The sequence below is a fragment of the Petaurus breviceps genome, unplaced genomic scaffold, assembly GCF_028583685.1.
Source record: "Petaurus breviceps papuanus isolate PSGF00001 unplaced genomic scaffold, PetGlider_PUasm1.0 151, whole genome shotgun sequence".
In the NCBI taxonomy this organism is placed as follows: domain Eukaryota; kingdom Metazoa; phylum Chordata; class Mammalia; order Diprotodontia; family Petauridae; genus Petaurus; species Petaurus breviceps.
The window spans coordinates 20041951-20063139 of record NW_027185712.1 but is presented as its reverse complement, the minus strand read 5'-3'; positions in this window follow the sequence as shown (position 1 = coordinate 20063139).

Sequence of the window (21189 nt, the reverse complement as noted above, 5' to 3'; positions counted from 1 at the left end):
GCTAGTAGCTTATAGATGGGAGGTTTGAATCTTTTCAATTCATTTCAGTTCTATATACATGACATAGTACTAGGAAGTGAGAAGATACAAAGTTTAGGTGAGGCACAGTCCCTGACCTTTTTGAGCTTATAGTCTAGTGGGGAGGGGGTGTCCTTTGGTATATATACAAGTAACAATAAATAACAAATTTTTGAGTTAGAAAAAATTTGGAAACAAAGTAGATGCCCATCCGTTGGGAAATGGCTAAACAAATTGTGATACAAAAATGTAATGGAATATTACTATGCTATAAGAAATGACAAATGTGAAGAATACAGAAAAGGAGAACATCTCCATAAACTGATACGGAGTAAAAGTAAGCAGAACCAAGAAAACGGTCTACACAAGGAGCACAACAATATAAAAGGAAAGAACAACCACACACAGAGAAAAGGGACAAACCCTTGAGTGATATAGATAAAGTATAATGGGAACTTGAGGAAAGAAAGGGCATTACTGGCAAATGGGATTAAGAAAGGCTTCACGGAAGAGGTGATTTTAGAATTGGGCTTTAAATAATTGGTAGGGGAAGATATTTCCTACAGAGTAAGGAGAATGAATCATGGGCTCATAGCTCAACAGACATAGAGATGAGACTTATACAGGATATATTTGGGGGAGGGGTGGTCCAAGTAAATTGTAATGATGAACTGTCTGTACTGGGAGCTTTATCATAAGGTTCAAAGGTAAAATTTCTTTCTCAAAAGCAGTAGTAATTACTTTTAATGTTCTACCCTGGAAGAAATATTGGATGAATCACATTTCCTGGTTCCAGTTGTCTGAATTGACGCTAATCTAAGAAGCAAGTTATCTGAAAGTGGTAGGAACTCTATCATGTCATTCTTCTTCAAAGTGGGATTTAATTTCTGCTTTCTGAAGCAAGGTGATCCAAGAATTCAAAAAAGAGAGGTAGCTCTCAGCCCTACCCTGTAATTCAAGGGGTTCCTCAGGTGCCTCCTCAGGTCCCCAGGGGACCCAGGTAAAGCAGGTATTTGCCTGAAGTAGAAGTAGATTTGGGCAGCCAATCTAACTATGGCTGCTGGGCCCCTATATTGATATGAAATAGCAGGGAGTACTCATGAAGCAATTGTAATTCAGTGGTTAGTTTGAGTACATGAAGTATTTACAGCTTTATTACATTTTCTTTCCTGCTATCACTGCAAGATGATTATGATAACAGCATATACAAGCTGTATATACTTTCCCTATAATATTACTTAGTCTTAAATCTATGTGGGCAAAGTTTATAAACTGGCTGTCTTTGTCATGCCCTCTCTCTTTAGCAAGGACTACTAAAAATTGCCTTTTATAGCAAATTCACTTCCACAGTCCCATAAGAACAGGGGAGTGAGGACAAACCCCAGTGAACATGCTTTATAAGTCTGGGGATTTCACATGTTGATGAAAAAAGGATTCTCCAAGACGATTGGCAATATATTCCAATCTCACTTCTTCCCTTCAAATATGGGAGGAAGGGAAAGGGAATAAGCATTTATATAGCACCTACTATGTTCCAGGAACTGTCCTAAGCACTTTTTGCAATATTATCTTATTTGATCCTTGTAACAATCACTTATTAAGAATCTATTGTAAGTTGGAGAGGCTGTAGGAAAACAGACACACTGGTACATTGTCAGGTGAGTGAGTATGGAAAGCAATTTGGAATTATGCAAAAAAAAAAAAAGAAACTTACATATTGATGCTTTTTGACCCAGAGATTTCATTTCTAGATTTATGCCCCAAGGAGGTCATTGATAAGAAGAAAGTCCTCACAAACACCAAAATATCTACATCAGAACTTTTTGTGATAGTAAAGAATTAGAAACAAAAGGTAGAGCTGAGAGCTACCTCTCTTCTTTGAATTCTAGGATCCCCTTGTTGCAGAAAGCAGAAATTGAGTCTTGCTTTGAAGAAGAATTATGTAATAGAGTTCCTACCAGTTTCAGATAACTTGCTTTTCAGATTAAAGTCAATTCAGATAACTGGGACCAGGAAATGTGACTCATTGAAGATTTCTTCCTGGGTAGAACATTAAAAGTAATTACTATTGATTTTGAGAAAGAAATTAACAAATTAATGTAATAAAATATTACTGGACTAAGAGAAATGACAAATTTGAAGAATACAAAGAAGCATTGGAAGATCTCCATGACCTGATGCAGAATGAAAGTAAGCAGAGCCAAGAAAACAAGATACACAATGACTATAGCTATATAAATGAAAAGTACAATGACATATAAAAATGAAAAATAAATGTTGCAAAGTAATAAAGAACAAGCATGGCTCAAAATAAGAGATGTGAGAGACAGAGGTAAAAGATCCATAGTTGCTACACCTTGCATATCTTCAGATATTTTAAAATGCATTATGATTTTTTTCCTTTTTTTGTTTTAAAAATAATGTTACACAGGATGGTTCTTTGTGAGGGAGCAGGGAGAGATACTGGAGAAAATTCTGGTAATATAAAAAAATGAATAAAAAATATTTTTCAAAAAGAGAAAGAAACTAGTATGATCGCTTGAAAAATTGTCAGGAAGGGGCAGCTAGGTGGCGCAGTGAATAGAGCACCAGCCCTGGAGTCAGGACGACCTGGGTTCGGATCCAGTCTCAGACACTTGACCAAAAAAAAAAAAAAACTAGTTGTGTGACCTTGGGCAAGTCACTTAACCCCAATTGCCCTACCCTCCCCCCTCCAAAAAGCAAAAAAGAAAAGAAAAATTGTCAGGAAGATATGAGTTAGAATCTTGTCTCAGACACTGGCCATATGACTTTGGGCAAGTCATTTAACCTCTCTGTTTGCCTCCATTTCTCATTTGCCTTACAAAGATCAAATGAGATAGCAAATGTGAAATTTTTTGTAAAATTTTGCAGTTTTAATTATTTGCTAATAAGTTTTTTTGGTGGGTTTTTTTTCCTAAGCCCACCTGCCCCCAGAAGAGCCTATTGTATGCAGAGTATTATGTTATGTATTGGGTATATACAAAGTTTAAATATGAAATTCATCCTTCCTTCAAAGAGTTTACATGGTAATAGGGGGATAAACAAAGCATATATAGCTATGATGTACAAAACATTGGGGTTTTTTAGTAGACTGCAAGCACACTGTGAGCCAATAGTGCAACATGGCAGCCAAAAATAGGCCCGCATTCCTCTCAATGAAGCCTAAGATTATGTTAGAGGCAATCATCCAGCAGAACTGTGGGAGAAGCATGGGTCTTGGAGTCAGGCAGGACCTAGGGTCAATACCATAGGGGTAAATGACTTGCTCAGTCACATAGCTAGTAAGCATCTGAGGTTGGATTTGAACTCATGTCTTTCTGACTCCAGGCCTAGTGTTCCATCCTGGCAATCTGAGGCAGTGGTAAAGAGGATATATTGAATGAGGAAAGGAAGGAAGAGGAGGACAAAGGGAATAGGAGAAGTGGAGGGGGAGGAATAAAATAGAGGTGAGGAAAATCTGTCAGAAAAAAATCTGTCAATATTCCTGGTAGGTGATAATTAAGGCCTTGGGCAGTTAGGTGGCATAATTGATAGGGTGCTGGACTTGAAGTCAGGAAGATCTGCATTTGAATCCTGGCTCAGATACTGTGTGACCATAGGCAAATCAATTCACTTCTCTGGGCCTCAGTTTCCTCCTTTGTAAAACTGAGGAGGCTGACTTTGAATGCTTCTGAGACTTCTCCTAGTTCTGTATCAATGATCTGGGCTGGCAGTGGTGTCAATATAGAGAAAAGATTGGATGTGGGAGATATGGATGTGGTATACTAAAGCAATTATAGTTTGTATTAGTACTCAAATCTCCAAATTATAGAATTTTAAAAGCTGGATTTGTCTGACCTTTTGTATTCTTTACAATATGTGTAGTTGACTGACTAAATGTGACTCTCTGGTGCCCTCTAGTGTTTTTCCAATAGAACTCTGTGAAAGAAGGATTGCCACCTCTAGGAAGGCAAACTGAGGGCTCACTATGGTTGGAGGCCATGAAAAAGTCTGTTGTTGGGACTATGTTGCACCCATTGCAAATGGTGGGGAGAGAGCAAGTTTGTAATGAAAATGGAACCTGTAATCTAGTCCTGCTCACGATACGCCATCCCAACTGAGGCAAGAAGACGTCATACCGTGTTTCCCCGATAATAAGACCTATCCCGAAAATAAGCCCTCCCCTTACTGTGTAAGATTCCTCTAAAATAAGCCCTCCCCCGAAAATAAGCCCTATTAAGATTGCTACTGTAGTGAAGGTGAACCCCTGCGCTACATGCTACATTATGGTACCCCCCGTGAAATGCACGCCGCGCTCCGAGCTGCATCCAATCAGAGCTGCAGCAGTGAGCGCGTCATCCTGTTCTTCCCCAGTGATTTGCTTATTGAATAAAGGTACATTTTTTTGTTCACATTTACCTGTTTATTAAAATTGCTGTCAATGTTCATTAAAATAAGCCCTCCCCTGAAAATAAACCCTCTGGTGTTTTTCTGTCCAAAAAAATAATAAGACAGTGTCTTATTATCGGGGAAACACGGTAGTATCATAGACCTATAGGTACAGGGGGCCTTCAGTACTGTCTAATTCAACTCCCTCACTTTATAAAGGGACTTGCCCAAGGTAATACAGAGATTAACAGGAACAGGATTTGAACCCAGGTCCTCTGACTCTATACTTTTTCCATTATACCATGTCATGATGGATAGAAAGATGGAAAGAAAAGCGTGATTTGGCAGTGAGGTTGGGAGAGGGAGACTGTCCTCCTTTTGGCTACTCAACTTATCCCCTTCTCCTCCTCTTCTTTTCCCATGTCTCACCCTCTGCAACTGGTCAAGAAAACTCTACCTAATCCATACAAAAAAAAAAAAAGGAGCTGGAAGGTCATGTAGCCTAGTAGGGGAAAATGATTGGAGTCTGGGTCACAGTCCTGGCTCTGCCAGTAATTTATTAGTGACCTCAGGCAACTCACTTCACCTAGTAAGTGTCATTTCAATTCATTTCAATGTTTTAATGAAGATAAATTAAGTGCCCACAATGCACAAAGTAGTGAGCCTTGCCTGCAGCCTGCCTATAGTATGAATACATCCAGGGAACTGGGTCCAGCATGTTGAGAGGACTAGAGACCATGCCATTCAGATATGAAATGGAAGTGTTCCATCTGAAAAAAAGACTTGAAAAGACTTGGGGCAGGGGTAGGAGAAGGTAGCACCTGATAATAATTAAATGTCATTTTTTTGGCCCTCAAAAAGATTCAAAGCCTGAACTAATCAATCAGACTGCTTTGCTTTGCTTTAAAAATGCCCTTTCCTGGGGCAGCCAGGTGGCATAGTGAATAGAGCACCAGCCCTGGAATCAGAAGGACCTGAGTTCAAATTGGGCCTCCGACACTTGACACACTTACTAGTTGTGTGACCTTGAGCAAGTCACTTAACCCTAATTGTCCTGCCTTTCCCCCTCCAAAAAGCAAAGAGAAAAAAATGCCCTTTCCCTTTGTCTGTAACCTGAAAGACAAGATAAGGTCGGCAGTGGGTGTTTCTTCCCCTTTGTGACAGGAGGCTTGGAAATTCAGAATAATGGAATTTTTCTTATCTTGGGGACTTATTCCAGATGGGTGAAAACAGAGATATCCTGAAATTGTAAATTTCAACTGACACCACTTTGTCAATTGTGTCACAACTAGGAAACTTCCTTATTCATGGTATGAATAAAAAACATAAGGAGACCATAAATCTGAGGGACACAAACATCCTGGGATTGTCCTTAAACATATAAAAACTTTGTCAGTCTTGTATCAGGCAGTCAGAACTTCGGTTTTGGCTCCTTGTATGTACAAGCTTGCTAACTTCGGTTAGCTTTAAGGGAATAAACAATATGAATTTGCATATTACCTGGCCTGTTTGCCATTGCCTTCTTCAGCTCATTTTACAGATAAGGAAACTACAGCAAGCAAGGTTAAGTGACTTGCCTAAGGTCACATAGTAATTGTCAGAGGCTATATTTGACTCAGGATCACTTGACTCCAGGGCTGGTTCTCTATCTGCTGCACCATCATAGGAATGTGATAAATTCTAAAATGGGCTTCTGACAGTAATCTAGGTGACAGTTGAACCAAGACACCCAAGGCAACCAAGATATCCAATAGCTTGCATGGTAGTTCATAGCTGAAAAGAGTCAAGAAGACCTAAGAGGAACAGAAAAGAATTCATAGGAATGAATGAACAGAAAAGCATTTAAGTGCTTACTATATCAAGCACTGTGCTAAATGCTGGGTATGCAAATAGAACAGTAATTCCTACTGTCAAGGAGCTAACATTCTCATAAGGGGAAGACAACATAAAAAGAAGGGTATGTGGCAAGGTCTAGTCATCCTTAGGTGCCTTGGTGGGTCAGATGTGCAGGTCTGGAAGGTGGAGCAGCAGAGACGTGGTACAGTCCAGTGGTCCTCCAGTTTCCTAGAAGGAATGTTGGTGACTCTCTGTTCTTCCATCTGCTCTCAGTGGTCATGAGCATCACAGTCAACACATATTTAATAAGTACCTAATATGTTCCAGGCACAGTGCTAAGTGTTGGGGGTATAAATAAGGAAAAGAAATCAAGTCCCTGACCTCAAAGAGCTTACAATCTAATGGGGTGAAGACAATATAGAAAAAGGAGATGAAAGGGAGTGTGGGGGGTGGTAAGGCTGCCAAAGTTTACCTGGCTGGGGGTATTATATTCACAGTGTCAAAACTAAGCAGACCAGCTGGAAAATGAAGGTAGCTGGAAAAGCCTGAGTCCTCTATGAAAGGAGGCCTCAGGTGGAGTTCATCATTCCACTCTTTAGCTCAGGAAAAGAGAAAATCAGAAGAAAGAGGCAACTGAGGGTGCTGAGAGGCTATTGAGTAGCAAAACTGAATCAGTATCTCCAAGCTGATTTCAAGTGATACGCTTATGCTGGGGGAAAGGCACAATGTCTGTGGTGAAACCAGGCAGGGTGGCTGACAGTAAAAGAGTGTGGGCAGGGGGGGGGGAGTGGAGGGGATGGTCCAATCCTTGACCTTTTTAAAGAGGGAGGATAGTGAACCCAAGAGTTGGAATTGAATGAGTTCTGGGTTCCCACCAATGAGAGTGGGGATGACAGAACCAGCATCTTCCAAATCAGTATCCTTCTAGAGGAACAGGGAAAGGGGTAGTGGCAGAAAAGTTTGGGGGAAGGGGTCCTAGTGTCATTTGCTCCTGATAGATACCCCAGCAGGTAGACTGGGGAAGGAGAAGAAAAGAAAGTTAATTAATCAATCAATAAACATTCTTTAACCACCTACTATGTTCCAGGTACTGTGCTAAGCACTACAAATACAAAAAAAAAAGAGGCCAAAGGCTTCAAGTTAATGGAAAAGTTCTAGGGGAAAGGCAGATTTAGGCTTCTATGCTTTCTGATTTAGCCTGGCTGGGAGAATAGAACTTTATGGCCACTAACTAAGAGAAATCTAGCAAAGAAGAGTGAATAAAACTTCACAGCTATTGACTGAGAAAGCTGAGTGAAGATTAACCTTTGTTGCAGAGGAAAGGCTTACTAATCATGGCGCCTCTAGTAGTTTGAGAAATGAGTTGCAGGTAACTCTGAAGACTAACATTTCTCAACTGAGGACTATGGTTGAGAAGCTTCTTTTACTCCCAGTGAATGGTGGCGATGGCTAAAAGGACTGGTGAAAACTTCAGCCACAATATCCCTAGTGGATGTCATTCGGGTTATCAAGTCACCCAGGAGATGATGACCAACTGGAGATAAGAAGAGTTCACCCTGTGTTTCTCTTTGTCCTTTGTGTGATACTTATTTTTAAATGCTAAGTGACAGCTATGTCTCACTACTATATAGTAATCCCAGTATTACAAAATATAGGCCTTTGTTTCTGGGTTAAGTTTGGGATCATTAAAAGAACTTTTCAACTTTCTAAAGGCAATCTTCTCATCCTCCTGTTCAGCTCTGGACCCAATTCATTATCCATTTGCACTGTCTCTCAGATAAAGAGACAGAGAGATGGATAGATAGATATAGATATAGATATAGAAAGAGGATAGATAGCTATAGATGCAGCTATAGACAGACAGATAGATAGATGATAGCACCCAACTCACAAAGTTACTCTAAGAATATATATATATATATGCATGCATGTATTATACAAGCATACATGGATATACATTTGAGAGGGGTAAGGGAGATACAGAGACAGAGAAACAGAGAGACAGAGACAGAGAGACAGACAGAAAAAGAGAGAGACAGAGACAGAGAAAGTTCTTTGAGTCATAGGGTCCTAGATTTAGAGCTAGAAGGCAGCTTAGAAGCCATCTAGTCCAGTCCTACAATTTTGCAGATGAGAAAACTGGGGCTCAGAGTGATTTGCCCAAAGTTACATAGGCAATAAGTGGCAAAAGAGATTTGAACCAGGTCCTCTGAATCCAAATTTATTACTCTTTCCATTGACTCTCTCTCTCTCTCTCTCTCTCTCTCTCCCTCTCTCTCCCTTCTCTCCCTCTCCCTCATACCCACCCATATATATATATATATATATATATATATATATATATATATATCATAATCTAAGCAAAAGGCATTCTTCCTCCATTTGGTTTTAATTGCAGGTGATTAGGCTGAATTCTTGATGCTTATAGGTGTCTCCCAGGAGATTCTGCAATATTCTGGGATTTGATGACACCAACATAATGTCCTCGAGGACCTCAACATCCATCAGGACTCTTTCTTCGACTGTTGACTCTGAACTGGATCTCCTCCATCATACCATGGCAATCAACTATGGGGAACTAAGAGTTCAAATACTTTTTTTTTTGCTTTTTGGAGGGCAGTTGGGTCAAATACTTTTGTTATGAACCAAGTATGTTCTATATTTGACTGGCAAAGGTAAAACCATATCAGCGGATATTCACAAGCTATGGTTTGGAGAGGAGATGGATTGGGGAGGAAGGATGGAGAGGTGGAAAGCTTCTGAAGAAGATGGGATTTGACTTGTTTTAAAGGAAGCCAGAAAAGTCAAAATACAGAGCTGAGGAGGAAGACCCTTCCAGTCATGGAAGATGACTAGAGAAAAACCATGGAGTTGGGAGATGTAGTGCTATGTTTGAGGGCCATTAAGAAGGCCAGTAAGTGTCTTCAGAGAATGTAGAGGGGGGGAAATGAAGAATAAAAAAATTAGGAGTCATGTTATAAAAGGTTTTAAATACCAAAGAGTTTTGTATTAGGTCTGAAAGTAATAGGGAACCATTGGAGTTTATTTGAACAGTGGGATGACATGGCTAGATGTGTGCTTTAGGAAAGTTACTGTGGCTGCTAAGGATGGCAGCAGAACAACCTAGGGAGAGAGGTAGGTTCCCTGATCCCCATTTGAACTTCACAGCCCCATGGCATCCCACTTGGCCTATCCAAAGAGGGTCCAGGGTTCCAATAATTTACAGGACAGCAGGGACTGACAAGAAGGGGGCTGCTAGAAATGAGACCAGATAAAGGCCATTATGTCAGAGAAGCAAGAACTCACCGATGATTCAGTTCCACTCATTTGTGTAGGATTCTGGGAAACAGACACAGCACCTTCTAAGAATCACAAGGCTTTTCTTAAAAAACTTTAAAAAAAATTAACTGTGAGACAGAAGGGGTCCAAGTCACTGAAGCTGAGAACCAAAATTTGAGGCCAAGACAGGAACAAGTATAAAGTAATTAGGAGTAAAGATTTCCTGATAGCCAAGAAAGGAATGAGCAGAAATGATGACCACTAACACTGTCTCTGTGGGTATAGCTACACCCTGAAGGTATTAGGGGTTCTTGTAGCATTGTCCATGATAGTTCTTAAAGTATCTTGACCTGGCTGGGCTCAGATATCTGACTGGAGTCACATCCTGTAAAGATTTAGCCCATCTGGGTGGTAATTTAGGCACTTGATTTTAATGAAGCAAAAGTCCATTTCCAAGACTGTTAACTGATTATTAAGTCAGCAAGACATTTGAGATCAAGAAAAGGATTTTCTTTGCCCCCTACTGCTATACAATGAAGAGGGAAGAAAGGAGAGAGTATCATCCCTTATAGGTCCCAATTCTTCCCCTACAGCTGTCCCTCCACAGTACACAAATAATTGGGTTGCATGTATACTCATTGTCCCCAGGCTGTCGCTTTCATTTCTGTGAATTCTTCATGAGACACATACAATAATATTGGCATGTGAAAGGCAACATAGTGTACGGAAGAGAGTTCTATACATGGAGTCAGGAAGATGGGTTCAAACCCTACCTTAGATACTAACCATATGGCTCTGGAATGTCCCTTAATTTCTCTGAGCCTCAATTCTCTCATCTGTAAAATGGAGATAGGATAGCACCTAACTCATAAGGTTACTATAAGGATCAAATGAGATAAGATGTATAAAGCACTCTGCAAACCTTAAAGGTGCTAAGTAAATATTAACTGTTAATAACAAAATTCCTGAATATATAATTCGGAGGTATATCTTGACCCAGAAATCCATGTTTCTCTAGGAAAGGGCCATGTTTTAGCTATGCAGAAACCAACAGAAACATCAAATGACAGTGGAGAAGGCCTTCCTCTGACCTGGAATGTAATGTCTGCTACCCAAGCAGCTGGCTATAATAGGATCACAGGTTTAGAGCTGGAAAGATGACCTTTGAGACCATCTGGTCCGATCCTTTCAGCTGGTAGGCTAGGTAATTGAAGCCCAGAAAGGTTAGATCATTTACCCAAGACCGCCTAGGGAGCAATGTCAGAGACAGAATTTGAATCAAGATCTTTTGACTTCAAATTCTGCACTCTTTCCACTGTACCATACTGGATGGATCATGTGATCCAAGAGTTTTCAGTCATGTTCAACTCCTCATGACTACATTTCCTTCTCCAGTTCATTTTACAGATGAGGAAACTGAGGCAAACAGGGTTAAGTGACTTGCACAGGGTTACATAGCTAGCAGGTGTCTAAAGGCAGATTTGAACTCAGGAAGAGGAGTCTTCCTAACTCCAGACCCAGCTCTCTGTGCACTATGGCGCCACCTAGTGGCCTCTGATGTCCATAGAGCCATAAAATCTCAGAGCTGGACAGCTCCCCAGAAATCATCTAGTCTAAAAAGAAAAAGGAAAGGAAAGGAAAGCCCTCCAAATACTTGAAGACACCTTCAAAAGAAATGCATCCTCATTCTTCTCTTCTACAATACTTTTAACATCTCCTTATATGTCATGATTTCTAGACCCTTTATCATCCTGGTCACCTACTTTTTGGTTGTACATTTCTAAGACATTCTGTTATTTGGTCCAGGGGCTGAGCTTTTCCTCTCTGGGCAGCCTTGGATTTGTGTGAATACTGAAAGCAGAGTTGGAAGTGACCACATTTAATTTAAATTGAAAAACACAGAGCTCCCCAGCAGATTCCGATGACTGCTGTGAGCTGTAATTACTCTGGGGTTAATCCTTCTGAAACTTCCTCCATGAATGGTTCTATAAAAGTACAAATTATCATCATTATGTTAGAGCCCAGAAGACAGACTGTGTCATTTGAAGTCATGCTTTTAAATTGAAGGGTAGAAGTCTCTTTGGATTTTCTTTTATGCATTTCTCTGAGCACCAGTCAGGATTTCAAGAGACTGCCCAGTTAAAATTCTGAGTTTTCTAAGATATCCTCTCTGGTGTCAGATATTATAGAATTTTTTAAATTTTCATTTTGGGAAGAAAATACTTTCCAATTGCCCAATGACCATAACATTTTGAAGTTTTTCTCATGAACTTTTTCAACTTAATCTCCCACTGTGTAAAGAATTCAAGGGAGCCCATTTTCATTGGCAATGCAATATGACCTTAAATAGGACCTAATTTAAACGGGCCACTTTATGTTTTACTTCATTTTCTAATGAAATTTGACAGTTCATTTCTACCCATATATCACTTTCACATATCATTCAAGTGGTTGGAATTATCACTTTAACTTTATATATTGGGAGAACTGAGACTTTACTGGACTGAATGACTCATCTAGAAGCTGAATCAGTAAGATGATGCAGTGGCATGACTCAGTTTCTCTGAGGTGCTCAGCACTTCAGATGACTTTAGAGCCCACTCAACAGAGGAAGGAGTAGCACTTTGAAAACTGCCTTCCAGGGTCAGCTAGGTGGTGCAGTGAATAGAGCACTGGCCCTGGAGTCAGGAGGACCTGAGTTCAAATCGGGCCTCAGACACTTAACACAAAAAAACTAACTGTGTGACCTTGGGCAAGTCACAACCCCAATTGCCCTCCAAAAAGCAAAAAAAGAAAAAGAAAACTGCCTTCCATAGTCCCTGCCTCTCACAGTGAACCTATACCTGCAGTAAACCAGGTTTGAGGCCCACTTAGAAAAGAAACTTTACCTAATAGAAGCCCCATTCCCCAAGTTTGTCAGCAGCCAAAACTATTTCTTCTAAATCCCAGCCCCATCTCCCCTTTATGCAATATCTTTCTCCATTAGAATGCAAGCTCCTTGAGGTAGAAACTTTGGTTTGCTTATACATGTATTCTCAGTACTTAGTGCTTGGCATATAGTAAATCTCTCTCTGTCTCTGTCTCTGTCTCTCCCTTCCTCTTGCTCTCTCTCACTACTTCTGTCTCTATTTCTCAGTCTCCCTCTCTGTCTTTCTCTCACTGTTTCTCTGTCTCTCTTTTGTCTCTATCTTTCTGTCCTTCTCCCCCTTCCCCCACTAGAGGGAAAAGAACTTTTTAAAATTTAATTTAATTTTTTATTAATTTGTTTGTTTACTTTTAGTTTACAACTAAACTACAGTTCCACAGTCCTTTGAGTTTCAAATTTTCTCCCCCTCCTAGAGGGAGAACTTCTAGTGCTTTGGGGTTTTTTGGTTTGGGGTTTTTTTATGTGCCAAGACTTCCAAATTTTACCACTTTAACCAGAGAATCCACCTGTAGGTTTGCCAATCTGGTGTGTTCAGTTAGAGTCTTCATTATCTCAATATATAATCAGTCAACATTCATGGGAAGGACTAAACTAAGCCCTGAGGGAGATTCCAAAGAAAGAGAATGCACCACCCTTAGCCTTCCACCAATCAATCAAGAAATATTTAAAACCAGGGCAGCTAGGTGGTGCAGTGAGTAAGAGTGCTGGCCCAGGAGTCGGGAGGACCCGGGATCGGTTCCGGCCTCAGATACATAACACCCACACACAAAAACTGGCCATGTAACATTGGGCAAGTTACTTAACCCCAATTGCTTTGAGAAAAAGAAATATTTAAAACTATTTTTAAATATATAAAAATAAATATTTTGGATACCTACTGTATGACAAGCACAGTGCTAAAGAAGTGTTTAATGAGGGGTAGAGGGAGGAGTGTCTGGGAAGGAAAAATGATTGTTCTTCACTGACTTAGGGAACACCATGCATGTAAGGCAGGGGTTCTAGACTAACTGGACCCCTTTGGCAGACTGGTGAAGTCTATGCACCTCTTTTCTGGATAATGTTTTTAAATAATTGCAGGAAATGCTAAATTTCAGTTGGATGCTAGTAAAAATTAAAATGTAATTTTTTCACATACAAGTTCACAGACACCCTGAAATCTATTCATTGGCACAGGTTAAGAAATAATTATCTGAGTGAACTGCTACTATTTAGATGTAAACTTTACAAACTATTGGAAGTGAACTCACCAGAGCCCTCACTGTGGCCTTCCCTGTTCATGATAGGCAGGACAGTCATCCAGGGCCAACACAGAAAAACATTACCCCAAAACTGTCTATCCTTTTCCTAAAATGCTCCAGGGAAGAAAATTCCATGGGGGTGGGAGCTGGAGGGTGGGGGAAGGAGTGTGTGCCAATCTCTCACAATCTTTTGATTCAGTTCTTCTTACTGTCTAGACTAAACAGTTTGTAATGCATTCAGCACCCAGCACAGCCCTTTGCAAATAGTGGATGCTAAGAAAATGCTTATTGAATGAATCAATGAAAACTACTTTTCCATTTTCAGTTCTCAGAGGAGAAAGAAGATAGCTGATTCATTTCACTGATAAAAAAACAAATCTCATCATATACCCAAAGTTATTAATAATATTAAAAATATCACATTGGATAAACCATATTCTGGCCAGCCACCCTGCTGTTGTGTTCTTGAGAGGGGCTCTAAGGGTCAGTGTGTGAGAAAACAGTCTATTTGGGATCTCAGAATTAGAGCTAGAAGAGGTCCTAGATGTTCCTTAGTTCCATCTTCTTCATTTTACAAGTGAGGAAACTGAGGTCCAAAGAAGTCCAGTGATTTCCCTGGTCATACAGACAGTACGTGGAATTTAAGCATGACTCATGTGACTTTTCTGGCTCAACTGTCTATAAATGTATCTAAATCTTTCTACAAAAGGCTTAAAGGCTCTACCTATAAGGGTGCTGTAACACCTCTTAAAGGTAATGAGCCAAACTTATCTTGGGTTCTATTCTCACAGGAAAAAAATCAGATAAATTAATGCTCCTGGTGCATGTCAGCTAGCTAGTTTTTGTTTGCTTCATTGCTGCAAATTTGAGAACTTTCAAAGAGAGTGACTGATTTAGGTCAAATTGGGTACTTTTAAAGGTTATCAAGATACAGTTTAAATTCAACTTGTGGTACTATTTGCCACCTTAAAAACAAATAGTAGCCAAAATGTTTTACCTTCCTGGGCCTCAATTTCTTCATCTTAAATGAGGTGGTTGGATTGGGTGGCCTCTGGGATTCCTTCTCCCTCTACATTCATTTTTCCTATGGTTCCATAATGTATCTTCTGTAATTATTATTGAACTTTTCTAGGCTTCTCTTTCTTTCAACCATAAAATGAGAGGTTTGGACTAAATATTTCTAAAGTCACTTCCATTTCTGACTTTCTATGGTTCCATGGGTCTGTGAGTTTCAATTTGTTATTGTAGTAGCAAGCACCCCAAGCGTCCTCAGGGTTTGCTGCCACCACAGGTTCTTGGATCTGCTTTGATAAAGGAAAGCAACTCAAAATGGGTTAACAAGCTTACTTTAATCAGTCAAACATGTATTGTTTACCTAGTTCAGGGGAAAAAGGTCAGCACCCCGAACTTCAGAATACACAGACAGAATTATCAAGACAGAAACAGATCAAGTAGACAGATTTCCAAACTGTCCAACCATTACATCCATACCCAGTCAACATCTCGGTTTCAACATCTGGGTTTTTTTCAAAGCCGGTGGGCTCTGGACAACGGCTTCCCAGAATCCGCATCAAATCACAGAACACTTCTCAAAGTGAGCCCCAAAACAAAGCCTCACATCAGGGCTTATATAGCCTTCTCCTGGCTCAGAGAATGCAACAACCTTTTGGACCCACTGGCCAATCAAAAAGTATCTACTGAAAAACAAGCCTCCCACCCCAGGCTTCAGGTGCACTTTAGCCTAGGGGCAGGGAAGATCTTCCAAATTTGCATTCCCATTACAGTTATCTAGGTAGAAATTGTCAATAAATGTGATCAAACAGAGACTGAGAGACTACAGAACTACTATTTATTCTGATTATGATAAAGTAGATTTCATTTCATTTTAACTCTCCAGGCATCCCTTTTCCTCTTCCTCACCAATTGCCTTTCCCTGTCTTCTACCCAGCTTTCTCTCTTCTCTTTACCATTTGTGTCATCTATTTAAATATGAACTCCTATAGGGTAGAAATTATCTTGATTGCAACTATTTTGTATCCTTAGCACAATGCTTGGCATATAGTAAAATAGGAATTCTTGACTTTTTCTGTGTCAAAGGACTCCTTTGGTAGTCAGGTGAAGCCTATAGACTGCTTTTCAGAATTTTTAAAAATTCATAATTGAAGGAAATGCTAAATTTTAGATAGAGGTTGGTGAAAATAAAGGTGTTAATATTCCCCCCACTCAAGTTCATGAAAGCTGCCCATGGATTCTAGGTTAAGAACCCCTATAGTAAATGCTTAATAAATGTTTTAGCTATCTCTATCATCCATCCATCTATCTATCTATCTGTCTGTCTGTCTGTCTGTCTGTCTATCTATCTATCTACCGATCGATATCTATGTAGCCAGTACTGTCCCCTCTCTCCCTGTCTCTGTCTCTCTGTCTCTTTCTCTCTCTCTCTCCCCCATCCACCCACCAAACATCTATCTCAATATTACTTATGAAAACCACCTGCTGTGTGTCAGACACTGGAATAGGCACTGGGAAGTTGTGTTGTGCAGTGGAGAAGTCACTGAATTTTCAGTCAGAAGACCTGGGTCTGCAGTCAGATTCAGATTGTAACCCTGCCATTAGTACTCTCCCAGGGCACATCATTTCATGTCTCTGGCCTTAGTTTCCCCATCTGCAAATGAGAAAACTGGACTAGTCTTAGAACCCTTCTAGCTCTGGGGCAGGGAGAGTGGGGCAATGTGACATATACAAAGATAAGTAGAATAAAGAGCAGGGAGTGAGGAAGGGATATGGGCAATAGAACGAACCCACCAAAGCGATGTAGGAGGGACTGAGGAAGAGAACACTTTCAGTGGGGGGTGGGGAGGGGTGGTGGTAGGGAATCACAGATGGCTCTCTAGGGGGAAATGCCAACCAAGCTGAGCTCTAATAATCATAATTTGGATTTATATAGCATTTTAAAATTCACAGAACACTTTCCATATGTTATCTCATTTGAACCTTCCAATAACCCCTGAGTTAAACTTGATGGAAAATGAAGATGCTGAGAGCCAGAATAGTGTTTGCCACTTTCCTATGTGGGAAGATGGGACTGTGATGTATAAAAAATTTGAGAGACATAATTTCTAGGTCATTAATAATTTTATTAATTATGGCTAGCAAATAATTAATAAAAAGATGATAATTTGGGGGCAGCTAGGTGGCACAGTGAATAGAGCATTGGCCCTGGAGTCAGGAGGACCTGAGTTCAAATCCAGCTTCAGATACTTAACACTTACTAGCCATGTGGCCTTGGGCAAGTCACTTAACCCCAATTGCCCTGCCTTCCCACCTCCAAAAAGCAGAAGAAAAGTCATTTGACTTTCATAAACCAAAGACCCTTCATGGAAGCCTCTGGACTCTTATATGCCCTTGGAAGAGTGGGTTTTTCCAGCAGACAGAATCAATTCTGATTTGTTAACAATTAATGAGAATGAATATTAGCATGAGAGGTGAGTCTATTCTAAGGAGGTACTGGGTACTGACTCTGGTCATGTCACTCATGGACAAAAACTCATCTCAGTTCATACCACTCCCACTTCAGACAATCTGTGCAAAAGGGTCTAACCTCCTCCCACTCATTAAAGGATGATGGATTTAGAATTCCACCTAGATTAGATCCTCTTAGGAAGGTCTTCTAGTTGAGTGGAGTCCTACCAGAAAAGCATGTACCCTAAGGATTTGGGGAATCTCAGCTATCAGCTATGTCCTTGTTATGGGAATGGGAATCTGAAGATCTTCCCTGCCCCTTGGTCCCTTGATAGGCTTAAGTGACTCTGAAAACCTCCCCTGATTTGAAAATATACTCTGCCCCCTAATAGGCTGAATGTGGTCACATGGAGCCTGTGGCAGGAGGCTTGTTTTCAGGAATGCCCACACCTTGTTGCTTTGTGATTGGGCAGTGGGTCATGAGGTTTGTAATGGTCTCTGACCCAGGATAAGGTTATATGTACCCTGATGTGAGGTTTTGCTGTGGGGTTCATTTTGGGAAGAGTTATGTGATTTGACCAGACAAGACTCTGGGCAGCCATTAAGCCCCCTGGCTTTGAAAACCCAGATGTTGTTGCTTCCCTCTCTGGTAACTAACTAGGTATGGATGCAATGGTCAGACAGTGGGAAGCCCTGTCTGCTGATCTGTCTCTCTGTCTGCTTGAAACTTCTGTGTGTATTATGTTTGTATTCTCTGATGTTTGATTGATTAAAATAAGATTGTTAACCCATTCTGAGTTGCTTTCCTTTAAAAAAAAGCAGAGCTAAGAACCTATGCTAGCAGCCACCCTGGGTATGCTAGGGTGCTTGCTGCTACAGTCCTTCAGATACTGACTGAATAACTTACAGAAGGAGCTGGTTTCTTTCTTTTTTTCTTTTCTTTGTGGAGGGGCAATTGGGGTTAAGTGACTTGCCCAAAGTCAAACGGTTAGTTAAGTGTTAAGGGTCTGAGGCCGGATTTGAATTCAGGTCCTCCTGACTCCAGGGCCCATGCTGTATTCACTGCTCCACCTATCTGCCCCGAAGAAGCTGGTTTCTGAATGAGTAAATAGAAAAGGGAAAATCTTAATCTTGATTAAAAATTAGTTATTAATATAAGAGAGAAACAATCATTTCTCTCATTCCCTTTTTAAAAAACTATTTTTTTTCTAGTTACTTTCTGTATTTTTAAGTCAAAAAAATCTAAATCCTGACTTACACACTTGCAGCCCTGGCTTGTCTATACAAGAGAAAGGAAGAATGGATAGGATCTCACCCACAAGGTGTGACAACAGCCTTCTAAATCCAGATTTGGTGACAATTTATCCTTATACGGGCAGGTGGCACAAACATTGTAGCAGAAAGCTACTTCCTCTTTCCACATAATTGAGATCAGCTGATTAGTATGTCCTGCTTGAACTGTATCTCCAACCCCACCACCTCTAAGAGAAATAGAGAGATGGGGGGGGCAGCTAGGTGGCGCTGTGAATAGAGTCCTGGAGTCAGGAGAACCTGAGTTCAAATCCAGACACTTGGCACTCACTAGCTGTGTGACCTCGGGCAAGTCAATTAACCCCAATTGCCTTGCCTTCCCCCCTCCAAAAAAAAAAAAAAAGAAATAGAGAGATGAAGCAATAAGCCAGATCAGGTTCCCCACTCCTGAAGACAATTCAATTGAATCCAATTCAGTTGAACAAATCTCTGCCATGCACTTACTTGTTAAGGCAGCTAGATGGCAGAGAAGATCTAAATTCAAATCCAGCGTCAGAAACCTGCTGTGTGACCCTGAACAAGGCTCTTCACCTCTGTTTGTAGTAGTTTCCTCAACTGTAAGATCGGAACTGTAAGAGCACCCAGTTTCAGGGGTTGTTGTGCGGTTCAAATGATATAATGTCTGCAGACATAAATACTTATTCTTTTCACCTTCCCTAGGCAAGGCTATGCTTTTTGTTCAGTCATTTTTTCAGTCTTGTGAAACTTTGTGACCCAATTTAGGGTTTTCTTGGCAAAGATGCTGGAACAGTTTGGCATTTTCTCCTCTAGCTCCAGGGAACTGAGGCAAACAGCGTTAAGTGACTTGCCCCAAGGTTACACAGCTAACAAGTGTCTGAGCCCAGATTTGAACTCAAGAAGATGAATGAGTCTTCCTGACTTCAGGCCTGGTGCTCTATCCACTGTGCCACCTAGCTGCCCAAGCCAATGCTAGTAAACTGGGATATAAAGCCCCAACTCTTCCCCCAAAAGGGAAGCATTTCCTGCCCTGGAGTAACTTACCTTCTGCTGGATTTAAGATCAACTAGTTCTTAATGAACTTTCACTTGAACCATTCAGACAATTGAGACAAAGCTACTTTGAAGACATTTGAGGGTAAGGAAGCAGAAAGACTGGTTTGTCTTTATGTTTAACAAAAGTGATAAGCACTTTCAAATTTCAATGAATTATAAATTAGGAAATTCATACCATAATTATGGCATGGTCACATAAATATTTCCCATGAATAATACATTAAATATATAAAATTATATTTTAAATTATATTTTCTTAAAATATGATGCATAATTTGCCCTGCAATCATGGAAACCTTTTATCTCAGTGGGGCAGTACAGGGCAGCAGCTCTGTAGTCAAAGATCAGGATTCAAACCTGACTCTCTCATTTGCTGTATCAGTGACCTTGGTCAGATCATTTCACCTTTCTCAGTCTTGGTCTTCTCATCTGTAATAATAATAATAACCACAATTAGGATTTTATAATGCTTCAAGGTTTTGAAAATGCTTCATCTTTACAACAATCTTGTAAAAACTAATGGGGACTAGATCATCTGAAGCTTAATTTTCATATCTATGCCCTTATAATCACAGGTGAGGGAAGATGATTACAACCTAGAATATGCTTATTTAAAATATTTTTTTAATATAGGTCTTCATATAGTCAATTATCACATGAAAATGAGAGACTTGATGCTGATTCTTGAAATCAAAATGGAATGAACTGGAATGAGCCACAATAATTGGCTAGGTCTTATGCCAAATCAAACCCAAATGTTCTTTTTTGCTTCTGTTTTTGGTTTTTACTGAACTCAATGACTTATTTTTTTCTTAATGGTTCAGGCTGGTTAGTTGTCATCCTTGGAGAGGACCAACATGACATCATTGTGATAGAGTCAAGTCAGAGTGTCTAAGTGTCACTGATTAGCCCAATGCAAGCTTGGAATGTTCTACCATAGGTGGGGCACAAATAGTCCATGTGGATATTTGGGGTGGCTTCTCTAAATTTGCATATCTCACGTTTCTTTTGAACTACTTCAATTCTGTTTTGCTGTAGAGTACAGCGCCTTCTCTGATGAGGGCACACCATGTTGACTGGTCCTGCGCTGGTGTCTCCCATGTCACAAATCAATCCCAAAATTCTTAAGAGAGGCCTTGAGAGTGTTCTTATATCACTTCTTCTGACCACCATTTGAGCACTTGCCTTGTGTGACTTCTCAATATAATAGTCTTTTTGGCAAGCTGACATTTTGCATTCCAACAACATGGCTAGCCCATTGGAGTTGTGCTCTCTGCAATAGAGTTTGAATGCTTGGCAGTTTAGTTTGAGAAAGGACTTCAGTGTCTGGTACTTTACCCTGCCAGGTGCCATCTTCCTGAGACAATTCAGATGGAAGCAATTCAGTTTCCTGGCATGGTGCTGGTAGACTGTCCAGGTTTCACAGGCATACAACCATGAGGTCAGCACAATGGCTCTATAGACCTTCAGCTTGGTAGTCAGTCTAATACCTCTTCTCTCCCACACTTTCCTTTGGAGCCTCCCAAACACTGAGCTAGCTCTGGCAATGCGTGCTCAACCTCACTATTAATGTACATGTCTCTGGAAAGTCCACTGCTAAGGTAAGTGAATATTCACAGCATTAAAAAAAATGGTTCAGGGTAGTGGTATTGTCACAGAAGAGAAGGGGGCATATGGGTGACATGATACAAAGGCTAAATAGACAAGCTTTGACAAC